The sequence below is a fragment of the Mus pahari genome, chromosome X, assembly GCF_900095145.1.
Source record: "Mus pahari chromosome X, PAHARI_EIJ_v1.1, whole genome shotgun sequence".
Lineage (NCBI taxonomy): Eukaryota > Metazoa > Chordata > Mammalia > Rodentia > Muridae > Mus > Mus pahari.
Genome location: NC_034613.1, coordinates 43,147,061 through 43,160,696, shown reverse-complemented (window position 1 = coordinate 43,160,696; position 13,636 = coordinate 43,147,061). Strand labels below are relative to the sequence as shown.

The window sequence follows — 13,636 nt, the reverse complement described above, 5'->3', positions numbered from 1 at the left end:
TTTTTGCTCTTTTTGCAAAAACTACTAAGCTCCATGGCTGCTTGTTTTACTGCCCTTAAATTTTAATAAGAAGAGGTAAAGACCACGCCATTGTGAAAAGTCTTCTTTTTTTTTTTTCTGAGCTACTTAGCTATGGGGAGAAGTGGAAGCTAATCCAAAAGCAGGCAGAGTATGGCCTAGAATGTTCCTCCACAATAGGCCCCTGGAGACAATGTTTTCCAGAGTGTTTCTCCACAGAGGGGCAGTAGGGAGTCAGAAGTGTTTGGAAAGGTGCGCACCTTTTAAGCTGGGCCTTCCCTCCCAAGCTGGTCTGCTGCAGCAGCAGCCTGGAATTCTGGCTCCCTTGTGTGGATTTTTGTTTGTTTGGTTGGTTTTTTTTTTGTTTTGTTTGTTTGTTTGTTTGTTTCCTAAGGCTCGCTTTCCTTCCTGTTCGAGGTAGTTTAGCAAATCCAACTACCCAGACTGTGATCTTAACTAAGTTTGCCTGAATCCTTTCAGGGCTGCATCAGAAGCCAGTGAATTTTCAGCGTAAACTGGGATGTTGGCGTTGTCTTTGTCCTAACTGTTCCGTTCTCTTATGTGACTCAAAAGTTTGGGGATCTGAGGCCTAAGGCACAGGCACAGATTGTCTCATGGCCCCAGGAGGAGTTGATGGAGAGGGCTTGCATGCTGAAACTGTTTCTGAGCTGTGTGGGGAGGAAGAGGAGGGAGGAAAGGAGAGGGGGAAATGGTAAAATATGAGGGTCGGCTGCAAAGCAAAGGGGTCCCAGGAGAAGAAGAAGCAGATGCCTGGAAAACCCAGGCTTCTCTCCCCGCAAGGCTCTGCTTCTGAGCATTCCCGCTGGAAAACGTTTTTCCCTCCCACTCTGGCTCTTTCTCATAAATCAATAGGGGGCAGCAGTCTCAGTCCTCAGTGAAGGTACATTCGGAGAGGCCCTTTGTGTGAGGACAGGCATCACGTACAATCCTTCACTTCCTGACAAGCCCTCCCCCACCTTTGTGGTTTCTAGCCCGGCTGTCTGGAGCGAACTTCTTTTGCCCTTTCTCATGGTCGGCCTTCTTTCTCACCGTGCAATCTCACCATCTTTTCCATCACTTTGGTCTTGGCTCCTTCTTCAAGAAATCTTCCCTGATTTCTTTTGCCTAACAAAGCATCGCTTCCGGGACTCCAAGGGAGTTTGCTGCTCTTTTAGGAGTGTGCTTGCTGGGGAATGCAATCCAGAGCCCCATGCAGCTAAGCACACATCCTACCACTGATCCATGGCCCCAACCACAGGAACTAGTCTTAAGGTCATTTTCTTTTTTATGTTAATGTTAATTTTTTTCTACTTAAAAAGTTGTGCATGTAGCTAAGCATGGTTGAACTTGTCTTTAATCCCAGCACAACAACAACAACAACAACAACAACAACAACAACACACACACACACACACACACACACACACGAAAAAAATGTGCATGGGTGGTGGAGGAAGATGCTCTATAGGGTACTTGTGGAGCAGAGGACGACTTGATGTAGTAGTTTCCCCCCTACCATGGGGGTCCTAGGCCATTTGGTTTACTGGCAAGTGCATTTACTCACTAGGCCATCTCACCAGTCCCTTGTGATCTGATTCATTCTCTCTCTCTCTCTCTCTCTCTCTCTCTCTCTCTCTCTCTCTCTCTCTCTCTCCCTTTTCCTCTTTCCCCCTATAGAAAACATTTCCTGGGTGGTGGTGGCACATGCATGCCACATGGATTAAAAATCCCAGCACTCAGGAGACAGACACAGGCAGATCTCTGTGAATTCAAGGAAAGCCTGGTCTACAGAGCAAGTTCCAGGACAGTCTGGAAGAGAGAGAGAAAAAGAAGAAGAAGAAGAAATATGTGTTTCCTTTACCTAGATATAAGCTATGCTGCAAGTCTAGGCTCAACACAGAACATACACTCAATAAAACTGTCTTTGAAAGAATACATGAGTCAACATGGCAATCATTGTAGTTGCTTGTGGAACAAACCCATTGCAAGCTTGTAATTCTCTAAGAGTGAAAGATAGCTAACTGAATAATTAAAGAATATAAGGCATATATATTCTGAGTCACTAGAGATGCTGTCTTCACAGGACTTGTTTCAAACCCCAACCCTACTGTTCACGAGTTACATGTGTTTGGGTGATTGCCCGACCTCTCGGTGACTCAGTTTCCTCACTGTAAAATGAGAATAATATTCTCAGTTCATGTAAGTGTAGTAAACACGTGAGCTAGTGCATAGAAAAGTGGCCACTGTGCTCGGTAAATGCTCGGTCTTCCTGAATCCCTGCTGCAGAGGTCTCATGTGTTTGTTTCCTGCCACTTGCCTGTGCTTCAGGCCGCTCTGACTAGAAGATTGCGAGATTTGTTAAAAGGAAGCCCACTCAGATAGCTCAGACCTGGCTGATGGAGCCAGAAACTGTTTTGTTTGTTTTGGGTTTTTCTAAATAGGATGCTGCCTTTTATTTTTCTGTTCCAACTTACTAAACCAGGGCAGTCGAGGCAAATTAATTCAGGCCGTTAAATGCTGATAAATGCAGAGGCACTTATTGCTAATATTTCAATCAAGTGTCAAGACAGAACTGATTAACAGAGAATTCAGAAACTTCTAGCTGATGGAGGCTGCGTTCCTCATTCCTTCTAATGTAAGGCATTACTTTAATTTTGTTGTTTATCTGACCCCAGCTAATGCCATATTGTTAATGTCTTAAGGGAAAAAGTCCTAGTTCGTATGGTGCCATTTTGCGTTATTTTGAGAGAAATGTACTTTTAATGCATTTGTCATGCTCCTGGCTTGCCTCCATAATTACAGGACTAATTAAACATATACTTGCAAGCAATCAGTGTCAGAGCTGAACGGGGTTGCAGGGATCACTCAGGCGAACTGTTCATTTTGCAGAGAAGAAACAGACGTCGCCTTTTGCTGGAGGACATGTGGCTTGAAGAAAGCAGTATTTACAAAGTGGAGCCAAAGACTGAAGCTGCCTGCTCTGCTCCCAGTCAAGCCTGCACTTTCCCTTCCTGGGCGCCTCATGTTCCCACTTCATTAATTCAACAAAGTAATCGAGTCCCTACTCATAGACTCGATCTGCTAGATACTGGATCTGCTCAGTGCACACACATGTCCTCCCCCCCCCCCCCCCTCCCCCACAGTCTCTCTCTCTTTCTCTCACCCACACACACCCACACAGGGGGCGCGCCGCCACAGGTTTGTCAGCGGGAAGTCTGGGAGAAAAACAGACATATGTTTAAAAAGCGGTAGGGAGAATTTCGGGCTTTTGAGGGAGCCCCTAGGAAGCTGCTGACCCCAGAGTGGGGTTGATGAGACATGAGAGAGGGTAGTCATATAGGCTTGTGGGAGGAAACCTTACTCTTCCATCAGAACTGGAGGGCTATATCAGGAGTAGGAGAAAGTCATGCACGTGGGGTGGGGGCGGGGCGGGGGCGGGGACTTGGGACAGACAGAGCAGATGCCATGCACAAAGGCCAGGCAGCAAAAGAGAACATGATACGGCCATAAAAAAAAATACATACCACAGCGTGGATGAACTTTAAATACAGGATGTTCAGTGAAGGAAGGAAGACACAAAAGACCACGGACTGTGACTTTGTTCAACTGAAAATTTTGCGAAAACAGAAAATAGTCCAGTGGCTACCTGGGGCTAGGGGATACGAAGTGTCTTCTCATCTACTAAACACCGCTGGATTGTGTAGTTAAAAAGAAATATGGCATGGCATATGAACTAAAAGCTAGAAGGGCAAGGGGAGGAAGGATTGAGGTTAGAGATACTACTAAAAAGCAACATTTATAGAGCACTATTCTGACTACTGTGCATATTAACTTCGTTTTCAAAATGACCTACAAAATAACGATTATAAGTATCTTGTTTTATTGAAAAGAAAACTGAGGCACAAAGAAGTTCATACGTTCAAGGCTATCCAGTCACTAACTGGTAGATCTGGGATTTAGAGGCCAGCCAGTCTTCTTTGAAGATTACCAATAAAGTCTATTGCAATGGTTCTCAACCTTCCTAATGCTGTGACCTTTAATACCATTCCTCATATTGTGGTGACCCCCCCATCATAAAATTATTTTTCTGGCCACTTCGTTCACTTTGTTCCTGTTATAAATTATAATGTAAATATCTGATGTGCAGACTATCTGATATATGACCACAGTGACAGGGTTGTTTGACCCCCAAAGGGGTTGTGACCCACAGGCTGAGAACCGCTGGTCTACAAGGGAAGAGTGGGGGAGCAAGATCTGATCTGAAGACCTTTCGAGACCTTGTTAGAATTGTTGTTCTCCTTTGAACACTTGAAGTGTTTTAAACAGAAGGAACGAGACTGGATTTTGTATTGAAAGTGATCAGTTATGGAACGCATGTGGGAATTTGCACACTGGGGACATGCAGCAAGGAGTCACTGTGTGGATATGATTACAATAGGGTGTGGGGAGAGAAAGGGGCAATGAGAGACATGAGTTAGAAGAAGCTCCTTTTCTACACTGCTATCACTACTTGATTTTTCAACTTGAGCTCCTCTTGCCTAAGCCAGTTGACTTCCCAAGCTTTTTCCTCAGCTTCAGTTTAAGTAGGACACTTAAACATCCCTTTCTCTCTAAACTTACATTTTGTTTTAAGGATTCTTTTAAAAAATTTTGCCTGTGATGAATAAATGAAAAAAAAGGATAATTAAAAAAAAAAAAAAACAGACATGGTGAGTGATTTAACATGTCCAGAAATCTGACAATAAATTTTCTCATTGTGTCTATTTCATAACTTGTACTTTGTTAACTATTTTCTGTATGTATTTTATGACAGAGGCATCCCATAATTAAGCAAGCCTCTTTACTATCTGATGTCCTGTGGCCTTTAATATGCTAATGTGCACTGCAAATGCATCTCTGGGTGCACTGAATATAGAGCAAATCAAACTTACTTGACCATGGAGCCCTTTTCTTAATTTTAACAAAAACTTCCTACAGCATTTATTGTCACCTAAAGATATTGTGCAAGTAAAACAAGTTGAGTAAACATCTCTAAACACACTCAGGTGGCCTTCTCAACTTCCCCCGGGCTTCACCATTCACTGCTAGTTGGAAACACTTTGGAGCAGAGTAATATCTCCTTTTAGCATGATCCGACCCATTTGTTTTCTTGACTTTGTTTTAGAATGAATCTCTTCTGGATCATCTAATACGAGGTTCATGTACTCATCAAAGCCAATAATACAACCTTCTATATGCATATTCACTTGTTCATACAGCCACACCTGAATTCCAGATCTATTTTGCAAGTATCTGAAGATAAGTTTGATGGACTGCACCATCACCTTCTGCCACCTTCTGGCCCTGGCCGCGGTACGCCATGGTGGAAGTCACAAAGACCACATGAGTAGGAAGCGAGTCCTTTTTATTGAGAAGCATGTATGGGAACAGCGTTCCACAGAAAACACTAAGAGCTTCTACTCACACTCTTTCTAGCATACTTTTCAGAAGATTTTAACAGAGTTAAGCACTGTATTGTTTATTCCTGTGCCTTCACTTTCTCTTCAAATCCTGCATCACCTTCCTCTTCCCATAAGTCTGATGTGGCAGTGCACACAGGAATGAAAGGGTAGATGAAAACCTAGCTAGGAAGCCACTATACAAGTCCAGATTCCTTCATTTATCCACCCACTCCTTCATTCATACAGGGATTTATTGATTGACTGCTATGTGCTAGATAGTGTGCAAAGTACTGGTAGGATATCAATAAATTTAGCAGCAACACATACACATGATCATGAATGAATGCCAGATAATAAATAGATAATAAATAGTAATATAGTACAAAGTGGTTATGACTAGGGGTGGTAGAAAACTTGCCAAATATGCATGAATCCGTGGGTTCAAATCTCAGCACCATATAAACTAGTTGTGGCATATGCCTATCATCCCAGCACTTGGGATGTAGATCAAGGCCACCCTCAGCTATGCAACAAGTTCTAGGCCAGTTGGAGCTGTATGAGACCCTATCTTTAAAGAACAAAACAATACAAAACAAAAACTCTTGAACCAAGTAAGGTAGTGGAAGGAAAGTACCCCCTCAAACCACCCCTGCCCCCCTCCCTCCCGCAGCAGATTTAAGAATAGTAAAGGAAACTCAAGTTTTGCAAAGTTGAAGGAGAAGCCCAGTTCAGAGTTTTCTGTCGCTGCTTATTTTTTTTTTGTATTTTTGTTTATGTGTATTGTGTCAGTGTATTGCTTTGTGTATACAGTTGTCCTCATAGATCAGTAGAGGATATCAAGATCCTCTGAAACTAGAGTTATAGATTGTTGTGAGCCATCTGATATGGGTGCTAGGAACCAGACTCTGATCCTCTATAAGAGCAGCTCTCTAGCCTTACAAGCTTTTGAAAGAGTATTATATTTATTTATGTGTGCATGTGTATTCATGTGTACACGCAGGTTCATGGTCATTTGCACGTGGATTGTTTCTGTGCCCCAGAGCATATGGAAAGGTCAGAGGACAACTTTTGAGAGATGGCTCTCTCCCATCATGTGTGGCTCAGGGATGGACTCAGATAAGCAGACTTTAGTGGTAAGCACCTCAACTTGATGGCCCAACTCCCCAGTCCATCTCCTGATCTTTTTGTTTCCATTTAAGGGGACTGGAGAGATGGCTCAGAGGTTAACAGCACTGGCTGCTCTTCCAGAGGACCCTGGTTCAACTCCCAGCATCCATAGAGAGCTCATACCTGTCTGTAACTCCAGGGGATCTGACACCCTAATCACAGACATATGTGCAAGCAAAACACCAATGCACAGAAAATAAAAAGGAATTATAAAAAAAAAATTAAAGAAAAATTCTTCAAAGACGCATCGGATAGCTATTTCTCTGTGCATATTTATAAAACTGATTGGATCCTTCTTATATATTCCCTGAGTGCAGATACCAGAAAAAAGGGAAGAATAGTCTCACAGATATAAGAGAGGTAGTTTCATAGCCATAAAATGACACATGTTGAGTAATAATATCTTGTCTGGTTTTGGAGTTTTCAAACTGCAGTCTTGTCCATAGCTTGATTGATTGTGTCCATCACACAGAAGAGGAAATTGAGGCTTAGTGGCCAACTTGCTAAAGATTACATCTCTGTTTAATGGTTGAGGGAGGATTGAATTCGAGTCTTTGGCCAGCAGAAGATCCACACATTGCCACACAATTGCTGTGCTTTTGATTCTCATACTCACGAACATGGCTGGATTATTATGTGAAGAGAAAAGAGCAGACAAGAGGAGGTTGGGGTAATGATTAACTCTCCTTAGGGAGAAAATGGACCCTGTTAATGTTTTTGGAATGAATGAAAGAGTTTTCCGGGCAAGGGCCAAGTAGTGATTAGATCTTTTTCCTTCCAAGTAATCCCCATTCAAGGCTGCATTAAATTGGAATCCGGAGGGGGAGGAACTGTGAACCAACAAACCTTGTCTCTAGCCCAGCTAGTCAGGCTCTTTGAATTAGAGAATGGGGATGGTCCTTGTGTGAAGACCTGCATCTTCAGTTTAAGCAGATGCAGTGATAGTGACACAGGCTCAAAGGAGGTGGTAAAGGAAAAAAAAAGTGAACCAAAGAAACCAAACACATTCCAAAGTTTGCAAGCATAGGAATGCTCCTGTTTATAAACTGCTTCCCTCCCGCATTGTTTCTGATCAGTTTGTCATTTTATTTCAAGCAATCCTGAAATGCTTATGACATTTTCTGTCCCTTCCACCTTTCTGTGACATTTCTCACCATTGTGACAATGTAGTGTGCTGTCCACCCCACTCAGAATGCCTAATTTGCACACATCCCTCAGAATCTATGGAGCTCTTACTTAGTATCTGGAACTAAGTTAAATGTTTCAATGTGGTGCCCCATTTCATCCTTGTTTCAACATTCTGAGGTAGCTACTGATAACCTCATTTTACACATTCATGAGAACTGAGGTACAGGGAAGAGGACTCGGTATTTGAATAAATTGTTTCTGATTCGGAGAGCAAGGGCACTAATCTTTGTTCGTTCGGGTGCTCTGAGAATAAGAACCCAAGATGGGAGTCTGTACAGAAGATGGGAGAGTTCGAAAGAAAACAGAGAGGAAGCCAAAGAGGGCTGGGAATCTGACCCTCAGGAGAGCAGAAAAAAAGAGAGTTTGGGTGAGACCATGTTAGACTGTCATGCAGTCTCAGAAAAGTTCCCAAGGGCCAAGTCCTTGGGCCAGAGTCCGAATCTCCTCACAGAAGGCTTGCCTTAGTTCCCTGCTGTTCTCAGTCCTTGGCTAGAAGCTGTAGTCAGGCAGTTCACCCTTGTGCAAACACAGGAAATGTGTTCCTGAACTCATGGAGGAGAGGCCCACAAGGTGCACGCACTGTCTGTCAGGGCTGCTTCAGATTCTCCCTGTCTTAGTACCTTCTGCCAGTAAGCTACCCCTGCTTCCCAGCTCCTCTGCGCCACACTCCTTCCATTAGAGGCCCCTCCTCTCCTGATTTCCTATTCCCAGTCCATTATAGCACTTAGGACATTACTAGTGCGTGCGGACTTGCCTATGTCCCTGTATTGATTCTGGGAAACTTGAAGATGGGAGCAATGCCTGGAGTTTTGTTATTCTTGCTCCTGTCTTAGGAACTGGCACTTAATGTTGATTAAATGAACGAAGGTGAAAGAAGGCTCATAAAGGAAGTTTAGTAACCAATGTAAACGGGTGACAGGCTATTGCCTGCCCCCTTCTTCAGAATTATCTGCCCTACTGTTTCCCCATAACTCTCCGCTTAACATCTACTGCAGAGTAAATTCCTTTCTAGATATTTATACTTGAAAAGCCCCTTTGTGGCTGAGATTCACCGTGTCCATGTTAAAATACAAGTCTTCTCCAAATCTGATTTTTTTCCCTGTGGCCCTGTGTCCATGACTGGTCCTGTAATTTATTGTATTATTGAAACTAGAAAATCAGGCCTCGGGCTGGAGAGATGGCTCAGTGGTTAAGAGCACTGACTGCTCTTCCAGAGATCCTGAGTTGAAATCCCAGCAACCACATGGTGGATCACAACCATCCATAATGGGATCCAATGCCTTCTGGTGTGTCTGAAGACAGCTACAGTGTACTCATATAAATAAAATAAATGTATCTTTAAAAAAAAGAAAAGAAAATCAGGCCTCCTGTGCTTTTTTTACTCCCAACATTTTTGAACCCACTAATGGCAAAGATCAACTTTTCTCACTATCTTTCAAACTTTCCTCCTCGCCCATGTTCCCGAGGCCATAGCCCGGACAGACACTAGCTCGCATTAATTCTAGGTAAGTCTCCTACACGAAAACCGTGTTTCCAGCCTTGCCACGTGGTCCTTTCAGATTTACACTCTGACTGCTGCCATTGTGAAATTCCTAATGTACATTCAAGGATATTAGCCTCTGACTTGAAATCCTTCAAGGATTTCTGGTGATCCTCTGGATAAAGTCCAAACTTCTTATCACAGCATGCATGACTTTCATAACCTGGACCTTGCTTGCTTTTCCAATCTCATTTCCCTTCACTTACACATACCTTTGACTCTAAGTATTTCTCAACTGGAATTGTTTTCCCCCCCTCTGGAAAACATCTGGCCATGTCTGTAGACATTTCTGATTGCCACACTTCTGGAGAAGAAAGTCTACTGGCATTTGCTGAGTAGAATTCATGGATAGTCCTACAAAATATACTATAATACAGCCTTTGACAACTAGTGATTATCCAGGCTCAAATGCCAGCAGTATCTGTATCAACTGTCTAAAAGTTCTTGAAAGCCTTATGTTAGTTTTACCTCTCTGTGCCTAAAATATGCTTGGAATGTCTTTCTCCTCTTTTTTTTTCAGTCTGGCTGACTCCCAGTTGCCCTTTAAAACTCTACTGCATTCTTACCTCTTCTGTGACGCCTTCCATGACACTCTGTCTCAATTAGACGTCCCTACACAGCTTTCAGGACTTCTGCTCTCACATCACTTATTGGACAGCACAGCAATGATTTTGTTGTCTGTTTCCTGTAGAGCCTGGTCTCATCGACATTAGAGACATTGAATTCTGCATTGTATTTCTTGTACTTGACACATGGTACCTGCTTCAGTAAATCTCCATTGCATGCCCCACTCCTGAGACTCAAAGGAGAATCTTCTCATAGTTCTTGCCTTGTATCTTTCTTTAGGGAGGTGCCTGAACTACTTTTGTAATGTTGAACCACTCAATGAATCTGGAATCGACCTACAATATTTTATTGATTATCTGCTATGTTTCAGACTCTGAACTAGACATACAACAACAACAACAACAACAAATCCATACTACCACTGAATAAGCAGACATAGTCTCTGCCTCTGCCTCAAAGAACGGAGAAGAATAACAAGTTCTACTCACTGGACTGAAATCTAGTTAGTATAAGTAGCTCACCTTGGGGAATCTCAGTTAAGAGTCTGGAAAGAAAATCTATTAGGAAGTTAGATATGCTCCCTTGTTTGATTTGACTTGCTTGCAGTAAATTGACCAGCTTGCAAATCCTTGGTGTAACAGGCATGTCCTCCCCACAAACAAAATGAGGTGGCTAAAGTTGCTCTATATCTGGCCTTTACTTGTCTGCCATAAGAAAGACTCTAACCACAAGTTAGAAAGAAGAGTCCCGATCTAATAAACTTACTACTAAGTTCTTAAATTGACTTTGTAGAAATAAAATGTAAATGGATTCCTCCTTTCAACAGTTTCCCCACACCCCCAGAGTTGGGGCAGCCATTGAAGAATGTAAAGCTCACTACTGCAGAGTCAACATTAACTATGTGTCAAGCAGAGCATAGATCAGCTCCCTTTCCCTTCCCAAGACTCTGAAATCCCAAATGCAACTGAGTAAATCTCTCCACTTTCTAAATGTGACCCAATTATATTTATATAACTTATGCACATTGCTTTAGATTAAACCAATACCAGGAAAAGGCTTATTTTCACCATAATTATAAAAATGCTATGGGACCAATACATTATTAAACTCTAATACAAGGAGATAATGGGAATGACAGTGTTCTTCAGACGCCCACAGAGATTCACAGCCAAGGTAACCATGGGAATTAATATAGACTATTAATAATCCTCCAGCAGCAGAGGCTTCCATTCATTTCATTCGTCTGTTCATTTCATTGAGCACCTACTGTGTGCCAGTTATGTAGGTTCTAGAGATCCAGCTGTGGAGTGGCTGTACTGAGGCATGGTCCCAGTGTAAGGGAAATACCCAATGGAGATGGAACATTCTTGGGTGAACACTTGGTGAACAAAGGGAAGTGGCTTCTTTTAGGTGTCTACTGTGTAGACACAGGAGTGTCTACTGTGCTTGCATTTTTGAGGAAGCTCTGGTGAGTGGAGGTGTAAGATTTCTTTACAGATGTTGTAACTTTGATGCAGGTGCAAAATAGATGGATAGAGCAAATCATTGAAGAAATCACTCTGACCCTTGGGTGCTGTTTTGTGTTTTCCCCTAAATACCTACTTTTTCCTTTCAGGATTTTATGGCTATAAATAGAGTCATTCTGGTTCCTGGGGTCCATAATTAAACTCCTCTGTTTGCATGTTCAGATCTTGAGGGTGCCCCTTGGGCATTTGGAGAGCATTTAGCCCACTCAGCAGCCTCTGCAACAGAAGCCAAAGTGGCAGCAGGAGTACATTCCATAAAAGCAGCTCTAGGCCTAGAGCTCATAATTAGAATGTGTTAACTCCATCCTCTTTGCATCTGGTACACAGCAATTCGAGGGTGACAGAGGAGGAATGGAAATGGGATCTATAAAAATGTCCTTCTATCTGTGAAGGGAGAAGCTGGTCTTGATTCTCTTTTGTCTGCTGGAAATGAGAATGCTTTTTGCCAGGTATTAAATGAGTATGGTAACCACAATATTCTCAGAGTGAGGCTTTAGATGTAAAACATTTACTACAGTTCATAGTGTAACCTGAGAGTTCAAACATGACAGCTACCATCATCATCATCATCGTTTTCATCATCTTCTTCATCGTCATCATTGTTGTCATCATTGTTATCAAGTCAGTAACTTTGTCTTGGAGTGTGAGGTACTATTAACCAAGAGTTTGGGGGTCATGTATGTAATCTGGTTGTGGTATTAATTATTCATAGGCTTTGGGGGGCACTTAGTTATTGTTGAGTCCTGGATGATTCACAGAATTGTAACAAGCTGAGTCTGGTGCTATGGGTTAAGGAGGAGGGGAAGAAGGAATCATGAGTAAAGCAAATTGGAGCTAAGATGGGGATAATTTTGCTGCATAGTGTTACTGGATATTCAGATCCACGCTTCTCTGTGCTGTGACACTGGAGGCTGACCTTTATGGATTGTATTAATGAGCTCCCTTGCCTCCTGACTTCTGGTTGTGTTTGGCACCAACTGAAGATGGGAGGGTGAAGGGAGAGTCAAGTGCGAGTATTTATTCCCAAGGCTGTCTAATGATAGGCTGAGTATTGGTAGCAGCTGTGCCTCTTGACTGAAGCCCACAGGTCTTGTAAAGCTACACTCTTCATGCTGTTCCCTCCTCTGCCTTTCAAGCCTTAGAGCTCAGTGACTCCCTGCTTAACTAGCTCCAAAGTGTCCCCTTGCTTTTTGCAGTGTTCCTATAGTTTCCTCATATTTAAAGAAATGGCGGGGGGGGGGGGAGGGTGGAGGTCATAGGGGACTTTCGGGATAGCATTTGAAATGTAAATGAAGAAAATACTTAATAAAAAAAATGAAAAAAAAATGGCTCCGGTATGAAGTCTTTTGCAGCTCATTCAGCGTGACTGTAGCACAGTGTGTGGCACATGGTAGATACCAGATCAACATTACTGAAGTGAATCAATTTTCACTTTCTTTTTTTTTTCTTTTCTTTTCTTTTTTTTTTTTGAAAACCATGTCACCCTTTCTGTCACTTTGAGGTGTCTTTCCAGGTTGTCTTTCTGTTTTTCCCCTTGATCCCTTCTCTTGAGGCTCTTCCTTGTTTTTAAATGATTTCTTTTTTATTCTTTTTTTTTTTTAAAAAAGATTTATTTATATATCTAAGTACACTGTAGCTGTCTTCAGACACTCCAGAAGAGGGGGTCAGATCTCATTACGGATGGTTGTGAGCCACCATGTGGTTGCTGGGATTTGAACTCAGGACCTTCGGAAGAGCAATAGGGTGCTCTTACCCGCTGAGCCATCTCACCAGCCCCCAATTATCACTTTCGATTAAGATAGCTGAGTGTCCCAATTGCATCGGTGAAGTGGTATAAGTTGGACCATCAGGAGTTCTGGTAGATGGGGCAGTGCTTTGGCAGGGTAGGACCTGGGGATAACAGGCTCTATTCTTCAGAAGACGATAACTAAGACCCTACTTACGCTGAGTAGGTTTCAGAATAGAACCGGGATATAAGTATTTAAGGCTGGGCCAAAGCTCAAGTGAAGAGTTTACCGTGAACATTGGAATTCTGAGGAAGAAAGAATACCTGTTTTTACCAATCCTAAATCTGATAGAGGACTAATATCCAATATATACAAAGAGCTCAGGAAGCTGGACTCCAGAAATTCAAAAAACTCCATTAAAAAATTTGGTACAGAGCTAAACAAAGAATTCTCAACTGAGGA

The 13,636-nt window shown here is 42.5% G+C and overlaps 1 pseudogene; it reads right to left on the bottom strand.

Annotated features, from left to right (window-relative positions):
* Window positions 1–5,102: 5,102 nt before the first annotated feature.
* LOC110314082 lies at window positions 5,103–5,379 on the bottom strand (annotated as a pseudogene).
* Between the last annotated feature and the right edge of the window lie 8,257 nt (window positions 5,380–13,636).